Below are 15,098 nucleotides of genomic sequence, written 5' to 3'. Positions count from 1 at the left end.
CCACAGAAAAGTCTATCACCAGTAGGGAAATGGACCACACCAATAGTTTGGGATTTTCACCCTTCCTCATTTTATTTATTTATAGATTTAAAAAGCGTGCAGCTACCCAACAGGGTTTTCCGGCACTGAGCAGGACAAAATGCAAGCCACGGGTTGCAGATATAAAAGCGCAGAAGTATTAAACTTGCTTGTAAAGGAAGGTCTTTAATTTCTTGCGAAAGACTAAAAGCGAGTGACACAACATAAGTTCCAAAGGAAGAGAATTTCATAGTTTGGGGCTGAGACAGGTGAACGAGTGGCCTCTCATACGAGTAAGATGGACTCTGGAAACAGAGAACAGAGAGAGGCACGCTGATCTCAGCTGTCGAGTGGGCACATAAGGTTCAACCAGACTCTGTATGTAGGGGGTGCCAAGCCATATTTGGCCTGGAACATGTATCATCAAGCCTTAAATTCAACACGCTTGTTCACCTTTAGCCAATGGAGTTGATGGAGCAAAGTTGGGGCTGAGGCATGCAGAGGTAGCTGAAAAGAAGGTGCGCAGCTACATTTTGTATAAGCTGTAAATGATGGATGGAGGCTTTATTGACGCCCAGATACAATACATTGTCCTAATTGAGTCTGAATATCACCAACGCCTGCATTACTGTTCTCTGGGCAGCCGGAGCATTTAACCAGAGGATTTTTTTAGCCACTTGCGGACCGCCAAGCAGGTTGCGGTGACCCCAGACACTTGGGCTCTAAGGGAAAGATTGTTGTCGATAGTAAAGCCTAGATTCTTGACTTTAGGGACTGGAGCGGGTAAAGGTCTCAGAGTGTCAGGCCAATGGGTGATTACCCAGAGTTCAGGATTTTTCCCAAAATGAGGACCTCAGTTTTAGAGCCATTCAGCTTTAAGGTGTTTCTGGACATTCACAGGGAGAAATTACTCAGTCCGAGCTGGAGCTGGGAGGGGTCCTGATGCTGAGCAGCAGAAAGAGAAAATATGACCTGTGTATCATCTGTATAGGAAAAAATGGTCCGTCCCGACTTTTGAAAACGTTTGAAAAGCAAAGGGCTCAAACTTGAACCCTGCGGCACTCCTGATGTTAAGGCTACATGATTAGATTTTGTGGTGTGTGAGAAGACTTGGAATGAGCGATGTTCTAGAAAAGAGATCAGCCACACCAAGGCCACACCCACAATACCTGAGGCTTCAAGACGATCAACCAAGATGGAATGTGAGGCTGTGTCAAATACCACATTCAAGTCCAGTAAAATTAGAGCTGCTGTGCCACAGCAATCAAGCTGTTTAAGCCATAAGAGGGGCTTATGGTCTACCTGAACAATGAAGTGAGTACCAAACAGGTATGGCCTCACCTGTTTCATGGCCCAGACCACAGCAAAGGCCGCCCTCTCAATAGCTGACCAACGTTTCTTCCTGGGGGTCAACCTTCTGCTTATGAAAGCTACTGGTCAGTCCTGGCTCTCTGCATTAAGTTGTGAGAAAACAGCTCTTGCTCCTATCTCAGAAGCAACTGTCTGGACAATGAAGGTTTTGGAGTGAACAGGACTTTGCAGAATCGGAGCAGAGCACATGGCCTGCTTCCGGTCTAGAAACTGTCCACTGAACTTTCTTAGGCATCCTTTTGGAGGTGAGATCATTAAGCAGAGTCACTATGGACCCATATCCCTTAACAAACCTCCTGTAGTACCCAGTTAGGCCCAAGAAAGCTCTGACCTGGGGTCCCGCAGCGCCGGTAGTGCCGGTGAAGGAAAGGAGGCAGTTTCCGCTCCTGGAGGAGCATTCTAACACCCGCCTGGAAGCCGCACGGGACTCCACTGTCCAGGAGCCCGTGCGCGACTGGTCAGAGGCATGCTCACCGGTGTTCTTAATACCTCGCCGGACCCGCTGGCGCGGGTCCCGCAGCGCCGGTAGTGCCGGTGAAGGAAAGGAGGCAGTTTCCGCTCCTGGAGGAGCATTCTAACACCCGCCTGGAAGCCGCACGGGACTCCACTGTCCAGGAGCCCGTGCGCGACTGGTCAGAGGCACGCCCACCCGCCCACCGGTGTTCTTAATACCTCGCCGGACCCGCTGGCGCGGGTCCCGCAGCGCCGGTAGTGCCGATGAAGGAAAGGAGGCAGTTTCCGCTCCTGGAGGAGCATTCTAACACCCGCCTGAAAGCCGCACGGGACTCCACTGTCCAGGAGCCCGTGCGCGACTGGTCAGAGGCACGCCCACCGGTGTTCTTAATACCTCGCCGGACCCGCTGGCGCGGGTCCCGCAGCGCCGGTAGTGCCGGTGAAGGAAAGGAGGCAGTTTCCGCTCCTGGAGGAGCATTCTAACACCCGCCTGGAAGCCGCACGGGACTCCACTGTCCAGGAGCCCGGGAGCGACTGGTCAGAGGCACGCCCACCGGTGTTCTTAATACCTCGCCGGACCCGCTGGCGCGGGTCCCGCAGCGCCGGTAGTGCCGGTGAAGGAAAGGAGGCAGTTTCCGCTCCTGGAGGAGCATTCTAACACCCGCCTGGAAGCCGCACGGGACTCCACTGTCCAGGAGCCCGTGCGCGACTGGTCAGAGGCACGCCCACCCGCCCACCGGTGTTCTTAATACCTCGCCGGACCCGCTGGCGCGGGTCCCGCAGCGCCGGTAGTGCCGGTGAAGGAAAGGAGGCAGTTTCCGCTCCTGGAGGAGCATTCTAACACCCGCCTGGAAGCCGCACGGGACTCCACTGTCCAGGAGCCTGTGCGCGACTGGTCAGAGGCACGCCCACCCGCCCACCAGTGTTCTTAATACCTCGCCGGACCCGCTGGCGCGGGTCCCGCAGCGCCGGTAGTGCCGGTGAAGGAAAGGAGGCAGTTTCCGCTCCTGGAGGAGCATTCTAACACCCGCCTGGAAGCCGCACGGGACTCCACTGTCCAGGAGCCCGTGCGCGACTGGTCAGAGGCACGCCCACCCGCCCACCGGTGTTCTTAATACCTCGCCGGACCCGCTGGCATGGGTCCCGCAGCGCCGGTAGTGCCGGTGAAGGAAAGGAGGCAGTTTCCGCTCCTGGAGGAGCATTCTAACACCCGCCTGGAAGCCGCACGGGACTCCACTGTCCAGGAGCCCGTGCGCGACTGGTCAGAGGCACGCCCACCCGCCCACCGGTGTTCTTAATACCTCGCCGGACCCGCTGGCGCGGGTCCGGCAGCGCCGGTAGTGCCGGTGAAGGAAAGGAGGCAGTTTCCGCTCCTGGAGGAGCATTCTAACACCCGCCTGGAAGCCGCACGGGACTCCACTGTCCAGGAGCCCATGCGCGACGGGTCAGAGGCACGCCCACCCGCTCACCGGTGTTCTTAATACCTCGCCGGACCCACTGGCGCGGGTCCCGCAGCGCCGGTAGTGCCGGTGAAGGAAAGGAGGCAGTTTCCGCTCCTGGAGGAGCATTCTAACACCCGCCTGGAAGCCGCACGGGACTCCACTGTCCAGGAGACCGTGCGCGACTGGTCAGAGGCACGCCCACCCGCCCACCGGTGTACATAACAACGTCAGGTCGACGCAGCGCGGGACGCAGCGCGGGACCAATGCCGGACGAAGCCCGGACAAAGGGCGGACAGTCTGTGACAGTCCGGGACAGGCAGGGACTGGGCTGGGCCAAGTCCTCTGGATCTTCCTTAAAGGTACTTTGTGAGTCGTTTATCTTTAAAGTTTTGGCAATCGTGCCGGAGTTATGGGAAAACGGAAGCTGTTAGAAGAATCAAGTGACCTAGCAGTGGGGGCACCCAAGGGAGGGAAAAAAGCAAAAAAATGCAAAACCAAGCAAGTGGCCAAACGAATGCCTAATGCGGGAGCCAACTGTGCCATGGACCGAATAGACGATTTGATACAAGATTGTGGAGACATACTGACCCAAGCTCCTATAACTGTTGAGATACCTGATGAGGGGTCTATTCAAACAGGGTCTGGGTTGCACAAAAAGCTAGATAAGGGGGAGGTAAAAATTCCTGATATGTTTATGTGTAAATCCACAAAGGGGTCAGAGGCTCACACCGTAACAAATGTTGAGAAAGAATCATGTGTAGATCAATTGGACCCACCCATAGTTCTAGATGGTAGTGTGGTGGACTTAGAACCGTTATTTAGTAGCAATAGGTTCTCTGTTTTGTCTCAGTCAGGATGTGAGGACCCAGTAGGAGACTCGATGATGCCCACTGTCAGTGAAAATCTTACATCTGTGCCTGGCCCTATTGGCATGCCGATCTCCCCTGATTTTACAACTGATCCCCTGTGGGTAATTATTAAACAACTGTGTGGGTTGGTGGAGGCATTGCAAGTAAAAGTCGATAACCTAACGGTCCTAGCTAACGCCAATAAGATTACACCTGAACTTGACACGCCTAATCCATCAAAAGCGAAATTGACAGGCTCTATGAATAATACCATGGCTAGAGGGAAGAACTGTGTTCCACCTGCACCTCTAATAGCTACTCCACCAACACTTACCTTGCCTATCAGGAACGAAAGGGGAAACACACAACCGGTAGGCATTTTGCACGCGAAGGGAAAAATTACGACAACCTTGCCTAAAAGCATCCCTACAAAACCTAATGCCACACCCAGAATTTCTCAAATAGATGGAAGCAGAAGGGGTGAGAATAGAAAGGAGGGTTGCATGCATGATCCTAGATTGGGTTCTCTTAAACCTTTTAGTCTTCACCATAATGACTACCCTAATCATACTAGGGCTGTTTATATGGTGAACGTTCCTAAAATATTAATGGGGCGAGACCATGAAACTCCGGACTCTTTAACGAATAAGACAATCCATTGGATTAGGCACATCAGGGGGTGTAGGTCTGTTATCAGGGAGGATATTTCCAAAACCACAAGATTCACAAGTCCCGGCGACACCTATGACTGCATCGAGGTAGTCTTAAAAAATCCAAAGATAGCAGAGGGCTTGATAGCCCTGGAATACAGGACCTGCTCCCCAGATAATTCCCGGATTCAAATGAGATCTCAACCCTTCCAAAGAATGTCACAAACTAATGTAATGTCAGAGAGGATCACATGTGATACCTCCTCAGGATTGGAAACGAACGATTGACTCCGGATTGGAGAAGTATCACCCAGGGAGATAAGTAGCAATGAGGCTCCAAATTTCGCACTTGTTGTAATGGACCACACTTTCTCTAGCTCAGAAATACCGCCCACAGGGATGTTAAGTGCACAGAATAGAGTAGCAGGCACCATCCAGGATATTAACAATTCTGTAAATTCCCCTGTTACTACAGGGGTTCTTCTCTCCTGGAATATTGCAGGACTTGGAGCAAAAATGGACTCCCCAGAGTGGGCTTCCTTTATCAATGGACATGATATATGTCTATTCCAGGAAACCTGGGCTCTGGAGCAGTTACATTTCCCAGGGTACCTGAACTATGCAATCCCTGCGGTAAAGAAAGGGAAAGGTCGACCATCAGGTGGCCTGGCTATTTGGATTAGGCAAGATCTTGATGTACCAGTTAAGGTAACTCCTACTAGGCACAGGGATCTACAGGCGCTCCTGCTCGAGTTCCCAAAGCAAGACCCTATTTATCTATACAATGTATATGTCAGAAGTACCGGGGGTAAGAACTCGGAAATTTTAGCATTTCTGGAGGAACTCCTAGAAAGCAATTCTCTCCAAACTAATAATATTATTATAGGAGGAGATTTTAATGTAAACTTTGAACCTCTCCTGAATGACAACTGGGATCTCTCAGATGAAGAAGATAGGGTATGGGGGGTCCCTAAACTGGATTTACCACCCATTAAAAGATGGACTCAAATTGCTATCCAACTGAACTCTCTTTGTTTAAACAAGGGAGTCAGATCTGCCAATGGTAGAACGGAGGGTGACAAAAGTGGGGCAAATACCTTCAAGACTGGTGCCCGGCAGAGTAGAATAGATTACATTCTAGTTAGCCTGAGCCTGTGGAGGTATCTTCAGGATATGCAGGTTATGGATAGACTAGAGAGTGACCACAATCCTTTATCGGCCAAAATATCTTATTGGGAATCACCAGTACCTTTAATTAGGGCGACTGACGCTGTTACTCCAGTGGACGTGGTTATCACTAATGATATGCGTCACGTCCGCTGGGCTAAAGTTGCGATCAATCAGGAGAATGTTGATTTTATAGCTGGTAAGCTTACGCAGGCAACAAAAGATATGAAGGGGATACTGGTAGCGGAGTGTCCAACCCATAATAAGGAATACGCAACCAAGATACATGAGGCTTTTTTTAAGTACCTACGATCAGTATTTGTAAAGCCTTCCTTAAAAAGCGGTCCTTGTAAACAAGTCTCCCCACGCTGGTATTCAGCAGACTGCAGGCAGGCTCGCCTGGAGTTAGATAGAGCCCTTAAAAACGGTTTGAGTTTAGATGTTTGTGTAGCCAGGGCAGCGTATAAATCAGCCATTTTTAAATCCAAGCGCCTGTGGGATGAGCAGAGGTGGGCAGACTTGCTGGAAGCAGGACATCATAAAGATCCACGAAAGTTCTGGAACACCTATAGGAGGGGGGTGGATAGCAACTCCGATAAGCCGCAGAATTGGGTTCCACAGGATAAATGGGTATCCCATTTTAAACCGCAGTTTGCGATGGCACCAGGGCAAGACTCTCATGTCGGGGCGTCTTGTATACCCTTTTTGGAGGACCCCTTTACCCTGGGGGACGTCCAGCTGGCATTGGATAACGTTGTTCCTGGTAGAGCGCCAGTAATTGACGCAATCCCAGCTGACCTATTCCTCCAAGAGAGAGATTCGTGGGGAGCATATATATTATTATTGGCAAATGCAATGGCAAGAGGAGCACCGGTCCCCAAATCATGGAAAGGGGCTGAAATAATCCCTATCTATAAGAAGGGGGATAAATCCCTGCCTGGAAACTATCACCAATCAGTTTGATCGATACTACCCAGAAGATCATTGGTAGGCTTATTCTAAACAAGGTCCAGGTTTGGGAGAGGGAGCACAGCATTTTGTCCCATCTGCAGGCTGGCTTCAGAAGTTGCGTTAGCACGGTCGACCAGATTTTGCATTTCACCATGCTATACTGGAAGACCATTCTAATTGGTAAAGGCAGCCTTTATGCCGCCTTTATAGATTTAAGGGCGGCATTTGATCTGGTCCCTCGCCATACACTATGGAGAGTACTCGCTGACATGGGAAAGCCAGGGGATCTTTTGTCTCTGATAGTCAGGCTCCACCAGGAGAACTTTGCCCAGATTAGGTGGGGTAGTCCTGGCAACGTCACATCTCAGTTCCCCGTGGAAACAGGAGTCCGCCAGGGATGTGTCCTGGCGCCAACTTTATTTTCATTGTACATAAACGATGTTGCAAAAATTTTAATCGATTCTAATGTGGACGCTCCTATTCTAGCTGGAGGCAAAATCCCCATATTAATGTTTGCAGACGATTGTCTTATAGTTTCAAAGACCCCGAGCGGGTTACAGAAAGCTCTGAAAATTTTTGAGGATTTCTGTGCCGCCCGTGGTTTGGAAGTTAATGTTCTTAAATCCAAGTACATGTCTTTTAATGCACCCAAAGTAAGTAGGGGCACTGTACACATGAGCACTGGCCCTCTTGAGAAGGTAGAGGCATTTAGCTATCTGGGTATCTGTATTCAACAGGATTTGTCCTGGAGGCAACAGATTGATCTGGCCACCCTGAAACATCGCCAACTATCAGGGGCTTTGACTGTAGAGCATTCTAGGTCTCTGACTAGACCAGTAAGTCCGGTATTAGAGGTCTACAATGGTAAGGTAGTCAGTTCTACTCTGTATGGTGTGGAATTGTGGGGTAGTGAAAAGTTAAATGGGATGACTGTCTCAGAAAACACATTTTTTAGAAAGTTAATAAGGCTACCTCAAAGCACTCCATTGTATCCTCTGTTCTATGATTTGGGTATAACACCTTTAGCCCAAATCGCATCTTTCCGCCCAATACTATACTGGCGCCGAATTTGGACTACACCGGAATTGGAAACATACACTAGAGGGCTGATGGATGTGATCAAAAGTGATGGTTCCCGGAAAGTCAAATGGTTGGGACACATTCAAAATCTTTTAATTGAACTAGGATTAGGTGAATTGTGGAAGGATCCATTGCACGCCAGGTTTCCTCCGAAGAAGACATTAAAGGCTTTGTATTGGAATATGGTGTCTTCAAAGATTTTTAGTACCACACCCTCACAATCCCTTGCTGGTTTATTTCTAGAAATCAAAGACTGTCCCAAACTTGAGGAATTCTGGGATGTCATTTCAAAGCCCCTTGACCGAAAGCTTTATTTTCAGTTAAGAGTGGGAAGTCTACCCGTAAGGTCGTTCTCAAATAGATGGTGTAGTGGGGGCATGGTGGACTGTCCAGCTTGCCCAAGTGTTCCTGAAACCATAGGCCACCTTCTATTTGAGTGCCCAATGTATGCAGCACCAAGGCGGAAGTGGCTAAAGCCGATGTGTAGGTCATTGGGAACAAGGGAAGGAATGACTGCAGTTAGACTTATCCGTACCAGTCCTAATATGTCTGTGTATATTGCGGTGGCAAAATACCTAGGTTGGGCATGGACGATCAGAGCCCGACTTCTGAAGGAATAACACAGTACCTAACGTTGTAAGCTGGTTGCCTCTTGTAGGAACAATATTTTGCTCATTTGTACAGTTTTTAAGGTTTTCTTACGTTTTTTAAATTATTTATTATGAAATTGGTATTTTGTTTTTTTAATGGTTTTACTACTAGAAGTCTATACATGTACTTTTATATGTTGAACATGCTTTTATGACAATTGTCGAAATAAAGCTACTTGACTTGATTGCTCTGACCTGAGTCTGGGTAGTGGGAGCAACCCAGTCCATTATGAACTGGATTTTGTTCTCCAATGTTTGAACTTAACCTTCACCTACCAAGTGACCAAAGTACACAACCTTGTTCTTCCCTTTATGGAACTTTGTGGTCTTGATAGTGTTGCCTGTGTTTTTCAGTGCCTCCAGAAAATTTCTGAGGTGGACCAGGTAATCCTCCCAGCTGGAACCAAAGACAGCAATATATTCTAGATATGCTGCACTATAGGCTTCCAGACCTGTGAGAACTTTGTTCACCTACCTCAGAAATGTGGCAAGTGCATTTTTCAAGCCAAAAAGCATCACAATAATTTGATAATTACCACTAGGGGTTGAAAATGCTGTTTTTGGCGTGGCATCCTCAGAGAGTCTGATCTGCCAGTAGCCAGCAGTCAGGCCGCACGTACTAAGATACTTGGCTGAGGCCAGAGTATCAATTAGCTCATCTGTCCTAGGAATTGGATGGGAATCAGTCCTAGTGACTGCAATGATGCTCTGTAGTCTTCACAAAACCTGATCTTTCTTTTACCATTTTGGGTGTGAGGTTTTTGTACAAGGACTACTGGACAAGCCCAAGGGCTACCTGAAGGCTCAATGATTCCCAATTCTTGCATCTTTTGGACCTCAGTTCTGTTGCAATCTCTTACATGGTCAGGCTGTCGGTAAATGTTATTCTTCACTGGCAGACTGTCACCTGTGTCCACTTCATGGGAAAGCCAGGTTGTTTAACTGGGAGTCAGAGAAAACAAGTGAGCAAACTGGTTGAAGACTTTTCTGCAATCAGCTTGCTGCTGGCCAGTGAGGCTGCCTGCCAAGGATACTCCATCAGCCATCCCATCTACAGGGTCCTGAGAGAGGAGATCAGGGAAATGGTTACTCTCATCCTCCTCGCCCTCATCAGTGACCATGAGTACCTCATCCATGGCCATTAGTGGCTATCAGGTCAGCCCTGTCAACAAAAGGTTTTAGGCGGTTCACATGAAGTACCCTGTGGGGACTTCTAGGAGTACCCAGGTCAACCAAATAGGTGAGATCACCTTTTTCCTCAAGAATGGTGTGGGGGCCACTCCATTTGTCCTGGAGAGCTGCTGAGGCCACAGGCTGTAAGACCCACACTTTCTGTCCTGGCTGGTAAACTGTCAGTACAGCCTTCTGGTCATGCCAAACTTTCTGAAGCTTCTGGTTGACCTCAAGGTTTTTGCTGGACTTCTTCATGTACTCAGCAATACCTGAACTCAGGCCAAGGGATAAGGGAGAACATTGAAAGGTATTGTCCCACCACTTGGTGGCAGTCTCTCTGCTGTTCAGGAGTTAGAGTGGTGGAAAGGATTACTTCTTCCACAGATTCATCCTTATCCTTGGAGTCCAAGAGGTCAGGGAGAAGTTCACTCTCCTCTTCCTCTTGTTTATCAGTCACCAACAGCATTATGAGCTCCGACCTCTCAAAGTGTGGTTTGAGGTGATTTACAAGCAGCGCCCTGTATGGTTGCCTAGGATGTTGAAGTTCAACAGGTATGTGGCCTAATACTTTATTTCATTCACCTCGTATGGTCCATTCCAGCAGTCCGGCTCTACCACTCAATCGCCCGACTTTCTGTCCAGATTGAAACACCACAGTGGTAGAATTTGCGTCATACCACTCCTTAATGACTTCCTGGATGCCTTTAAGGTTACTGGAAGCTTGCTTCAATAACTTTGCATCTAAAGACCAGCATGTAACTGACTACAACCTGGGGTACCTTCCTTAGGGGCTTACTCCCCCTTCTTTCATCAGACTCAAAGGTCCTCTGAGTGGGTGTGCATACAACTGTTCAAAGATGGTAACACCCATTCCTCTCTTATGGTACCTCTTGGTAAGCAAACAGCAGGCATGGTAAGAGGATATTACACTTTTTCCACAAGTCCTCAGGTAGGCCTCTGATCATGCCATTAAGGGTATTGTTGAACATCTCTATAAACCCATTGGTTTGTGGATGGTAAGGGGTGGAGAACTTGCATGTTTCCCCACACTCCTTCCACACTGGCTGCACATAAGCAAACATGAGGTTTGTGCTCCTGTCATACACATCTTTCTTGTGGAAACCGACTCGGGTAGAAATTCCCATCAGGGCCATTGCAGTATTAGTCCTCAGAGGGATTGCCTCTGGATACTTAGTGACATGATCCACCAGAACCAGGATAAACTTGTTGCCTGATGCAGTCTGGGGTTCCATACACCGTACACTGCTGATGGCCACCCTCTAAAAGGGGGTGCTAACAGGCAGGGGATTAAGAGGGGCTTAAAGCCTCTGCCTTGCCTTCCCGCAGGCCTGGCAGGTCACACAAGTCCTACAGAAAGCATCTGAAGAATTCTTGATCCTAGGCCAATAGAAGTGGGGGACAAGCATGGTACAGGTGGGGAGGAGCTTCGCGGGCAACCAAGATGGCCGCGTAAGCTCGGAGCTCCGCGGACCTTCCGATCCTCCGCAACTATCCTGTCCGTAATCCTGATCCACGAGGGTGGATACTCGTTGCTGATGGCCCCCTGAGGCGAGCACCGTTTTCAGAATTCAAATCGGTGTCTCCTACGCGGAGCTACGTCGAGTGGGACTCCGTGCCAGCTCCGTGCCATTGTCTCTGCGGACTCCGCTTCTACGTTTTGCTGACCTGCGGCGTGCCAGCCTGCCTTCGTCAACGGAGAAGTGTGCTGGACAGCGGTGCTAGTTGGACGGCGGGGCACGCCTGAAACTGTCTCCCATTGACGTCCCGGAGTTCATTCCGGGTCTCTGGGCTTGGACTTGCCTGGCATAGCCCTTTGTTCTCTGAGACCTAACATGGCGGGCAAGGGGGACCTCGACAAGCCATCTAATAGAGGAGGGCGCAGTAAACCGCAGCAACAGCAGCAGAATCGAATTGAGCGCTACACTCAGCTGAAAACACCGCCTGTTGCAGGTCCCTCTGCCAAGGGCATCCCACATTCGGGCTCGCCGGACGGGTCTGAGCCCACTTTGACCGACATTTTGGGAGCCATCACTAGTTTCCGGGCGGACATGCAACAACAACATGAAGTCCTCACGCACAAGGTGGATGGCATGGCCGTTGATCTGTCCCTCATCAGAGCCGACTTGGGCAAAACCAATGACAGGGTTAAGAATCTGGACATCAAGACGGCCAGTCTCACGGAAGACGTTTCGGAATTGCAAACGGAGGTCCGGAACCTGCAGAGGACGGCGGAGCACTTCACGAGGCGGCTGGACGATTTCGAAAGCCGGGCCAGGCGACAGAACGTCCGCATTGTCGGCGTACCGGAGGGTTCGGAGGAGGCGGCGACGGACCTCCTCGTTGAAGAATTGATCAAAACACATCTGGCCCCGCCTGGCCTCAGCAACTTTTTCTCTGTGGAGCGTGCCCACCGGGTGCCGGGTGGCCCGCCGAAGACTGGCGTGGCACCTAGACCCATCGTGGCCCGGCTGCTTAACTTCCGCGACAGGGATGCTGTCCTGCAGGCTTCCAGGCGACATGGCCCACTTAAATTTCAAAACGCTGATGTCCATTTTTACCCGGATTTCACCAGGACAGTTCAGCGACAGCGCCAAAGCTACTCTGGGGTGAAGCGACGACTACGGGACTTGGGCCTCAAGTACTCTATGATGTTCCCTGCTAAGCTCCGGATCGAATATGAGGGCCGTGCCCTGTTCTTCGACTTCGCTGAGAACGTCAGTGACTGGCTGGACACTCTGCCACCGCGCCGAGAAGCACAGGAGGACCATGAGGGTGGCGCGGCTGGCGGCTCGGACCTATGAGACTTGGTTCTGTACTGGGTGATTAATTGATTCTCTTGCTTGCCTCAGTGGCTATCTAATGTTGCTCTTAGATGCCGTATTATCTTTCCTGTCAGTACATGGAGGGTGGCGGGAGGTGTTCGCGGAGATTCCTTACTCCTCTGGGTGTCTTTTTGTAGAGTAGTTATGGGGCGACAGGCACACTGCTGGTTGGGGGGGCTTTTTAGTCACATGCAGGGGTGCAGGGTGGGGGGTGCAATTTTGCGAGTTTTGTTGTTTGTTTGTTCTATCTCTTTTTCTTTCTTGAGGCAATGGACTGTGTGTATTACTGTACAATGGACGTTTGGGTTGGACGGAGTCGGGTGAGGCGGGTTGTTCGGGGATGGGGGGTAGGAAACTAAAAGTGCTTAGCTGGAATGTCAATGGATTGGGTGACAGGGTTAAGAGAGGAGTGGTGCTCCAGCTGATAAAAAGGAACATGCCTGATATTGTGTTACTGCAGGAAACGCACTTAGTGGGTAACTCTTGTAGGGCCCTGAACCGTAAGGGTTACAAAATGGTCGCCCACTCTGGGTTCTCCTCGGGCTCCCGGGGGGCGGGCATCCTTGTACGTGCGTCCCTTCCGCTTGAGATAGACGTCACCCTGCTAGATGATAGGGGGCGCTACGCAGCTGTGGCGGGGAGGTGGGAGGGGCGTTCCCTGGCCCTGTTGTCGGTCTATGTCCCCCCAGGTCTCCAATCTAGCACCTTCCGGGACCTTGGTGGCGCCATTTTGTCCCTGCCTTCGGGCCTGCTGATCCTAGGGGGTGATTTCAATTCAGTCTGCTCTGGCGCTCTAGATCGTCAGCCACCGAGAGACCTCCCGGGTTCCCAAACGTGGCTGCCGACCTTCCTTGACTCTATGGGTCTGATAGATTGTTGGCGGCTATTGCATCCGGCGCTTCGCCAGTTTTCGTTCCTCTCCGGTGCCCATGGAAGTCTGTCCCGCCTGGACTATGTCCTCACTTTGGCGGCGCACTCGCCTGCCGTCTCTGAGGCGCGTTTTTTGGCGAGGGGCGTTTCCGACCACTCGCCGTTGTGGATCTCATTTGACTTCGGGGTCCTTTTGTCCAGCCGCCCGGCTGCGGTGAATCCCTGGTATTTCCGGAACCACAACACGCGAGCACTTTTGGCCAAAGCCATCGACCTATATTTTACAGAAAATACTGGCTCAGTGGGCTCTGCGGTCACCCTTTGGGAGGCCTTTAAAACGGTGTTGCGGGGTGAGGCCCTGACTCTCATCGCGGCGGCCAAACGAACTCGTGATGCGGATCTCATGCAAGTTGAGGAGGAGGTCTTGGACCTCGAGTCCCGTCTGGGGCCCGAGCCCGAACCCTCTCTCCTGCATGAACTCTCTCTGAAGCAATCGGAGTATCACGATCTCGCCACGAACGCAGCTCTGATCTTAGCGAAGGAGCAGCAAGGCCGCATTTATGACGTCGGCGACAAGGCTGGTAAACTGCTGGCCTGGCTGGACAGGCGGGAAATGGCAAGCCGAGTGGTTCCGGAGATCCTGTGTGAGGACGGAGTGGTGGTTACTGATCCGAGCGCCATCGCCGAGTCTTTTGCTGACTATTTCCGGGGGGTCTATACCTCCGGTTCAGATCGCTCCGAGGCTGACTCGGCAGAATTCCTCTCGGCGATAGACCTTCCTTGCCTCTCCGAGGAGGACAGGGAGGACATTGACCGGGACATCACTGCAGACGAGATCGCTCTGGCGATCCGCGCTCTGCGGGTGGGTAAAGCAACCGGACCCAATGGCATACCGGTTGAACTATACAAGATCCGGCCGGACGTGATCTCCCCTCACTTGAAGGACATGTTCCTCCGTGCCCGTGAAGATGGCGTCTTCCCCCTGGACCAGCGACTGGCCACTATAGTGGTTATTCACAAGGATGGCAAGCCGCGGGACGTTTGTAGGTCCTATCGCCCTATTTCTCTCCTCAACGCTGAACCCAAGATCCTGGCCAAACTGTTGGCTAATCGATTGATCGGGGTTATTAGCGACCTGGTGCACCCGGACCAGTCCGGTTTTATACCTCGCCGCAATACTGCCCTTAACCTGAGGCGCTTGCACGGCGTTATGGCCAGGGTTCACGCCCTTACGGAACCGGCGGTGTTGGCCTCTCTTGATGCCACAATGGCCTTTGATTCCTTGGAATGGAATTATTTGTGGGCAGTTTTGACGAAACTTGGATTTGGACCGGGTTTCCTGGGCTGGGTGCAACTCCTTTATGCTAGCCCCCTGGCTGCTGTCACGGTGAACGGTCGCCTGTCTGCTCCTTTCGCGCTCCAACGAGGCACCAGACAGGGCTGTCCCTTGTCTCCGCTCCTGTTTGCGCTGGCTCTGGAGCCCCTCGCGGCGATGCTGCGTTCGCACCCTGACTTGCATGGGATCTCCTGGTCCCCGGGCTTTGAGGACAGGGTCTCCCTGTACGCAGACGACATCCTGCTA

This window comes from Lissotriton vulgaris, chromosome 8 (genome assembly GCF_964263255.1).
Source record: "Lissotriton vulgaris chromosome 8, aLisVul1.2, whole genome shotgun sequence".
Classification (NCBI taxonomy): Eukaryota; Metazoa; Chordata; class Amphibia; order Caudata; family Salamandridae; genus Lissotriton; species Lissotriton vulgaris.
The sequence above is the reverse complement of the archived record's forward strand: the minus strand, read 5'-3'. Positions refer to the sequence as shown.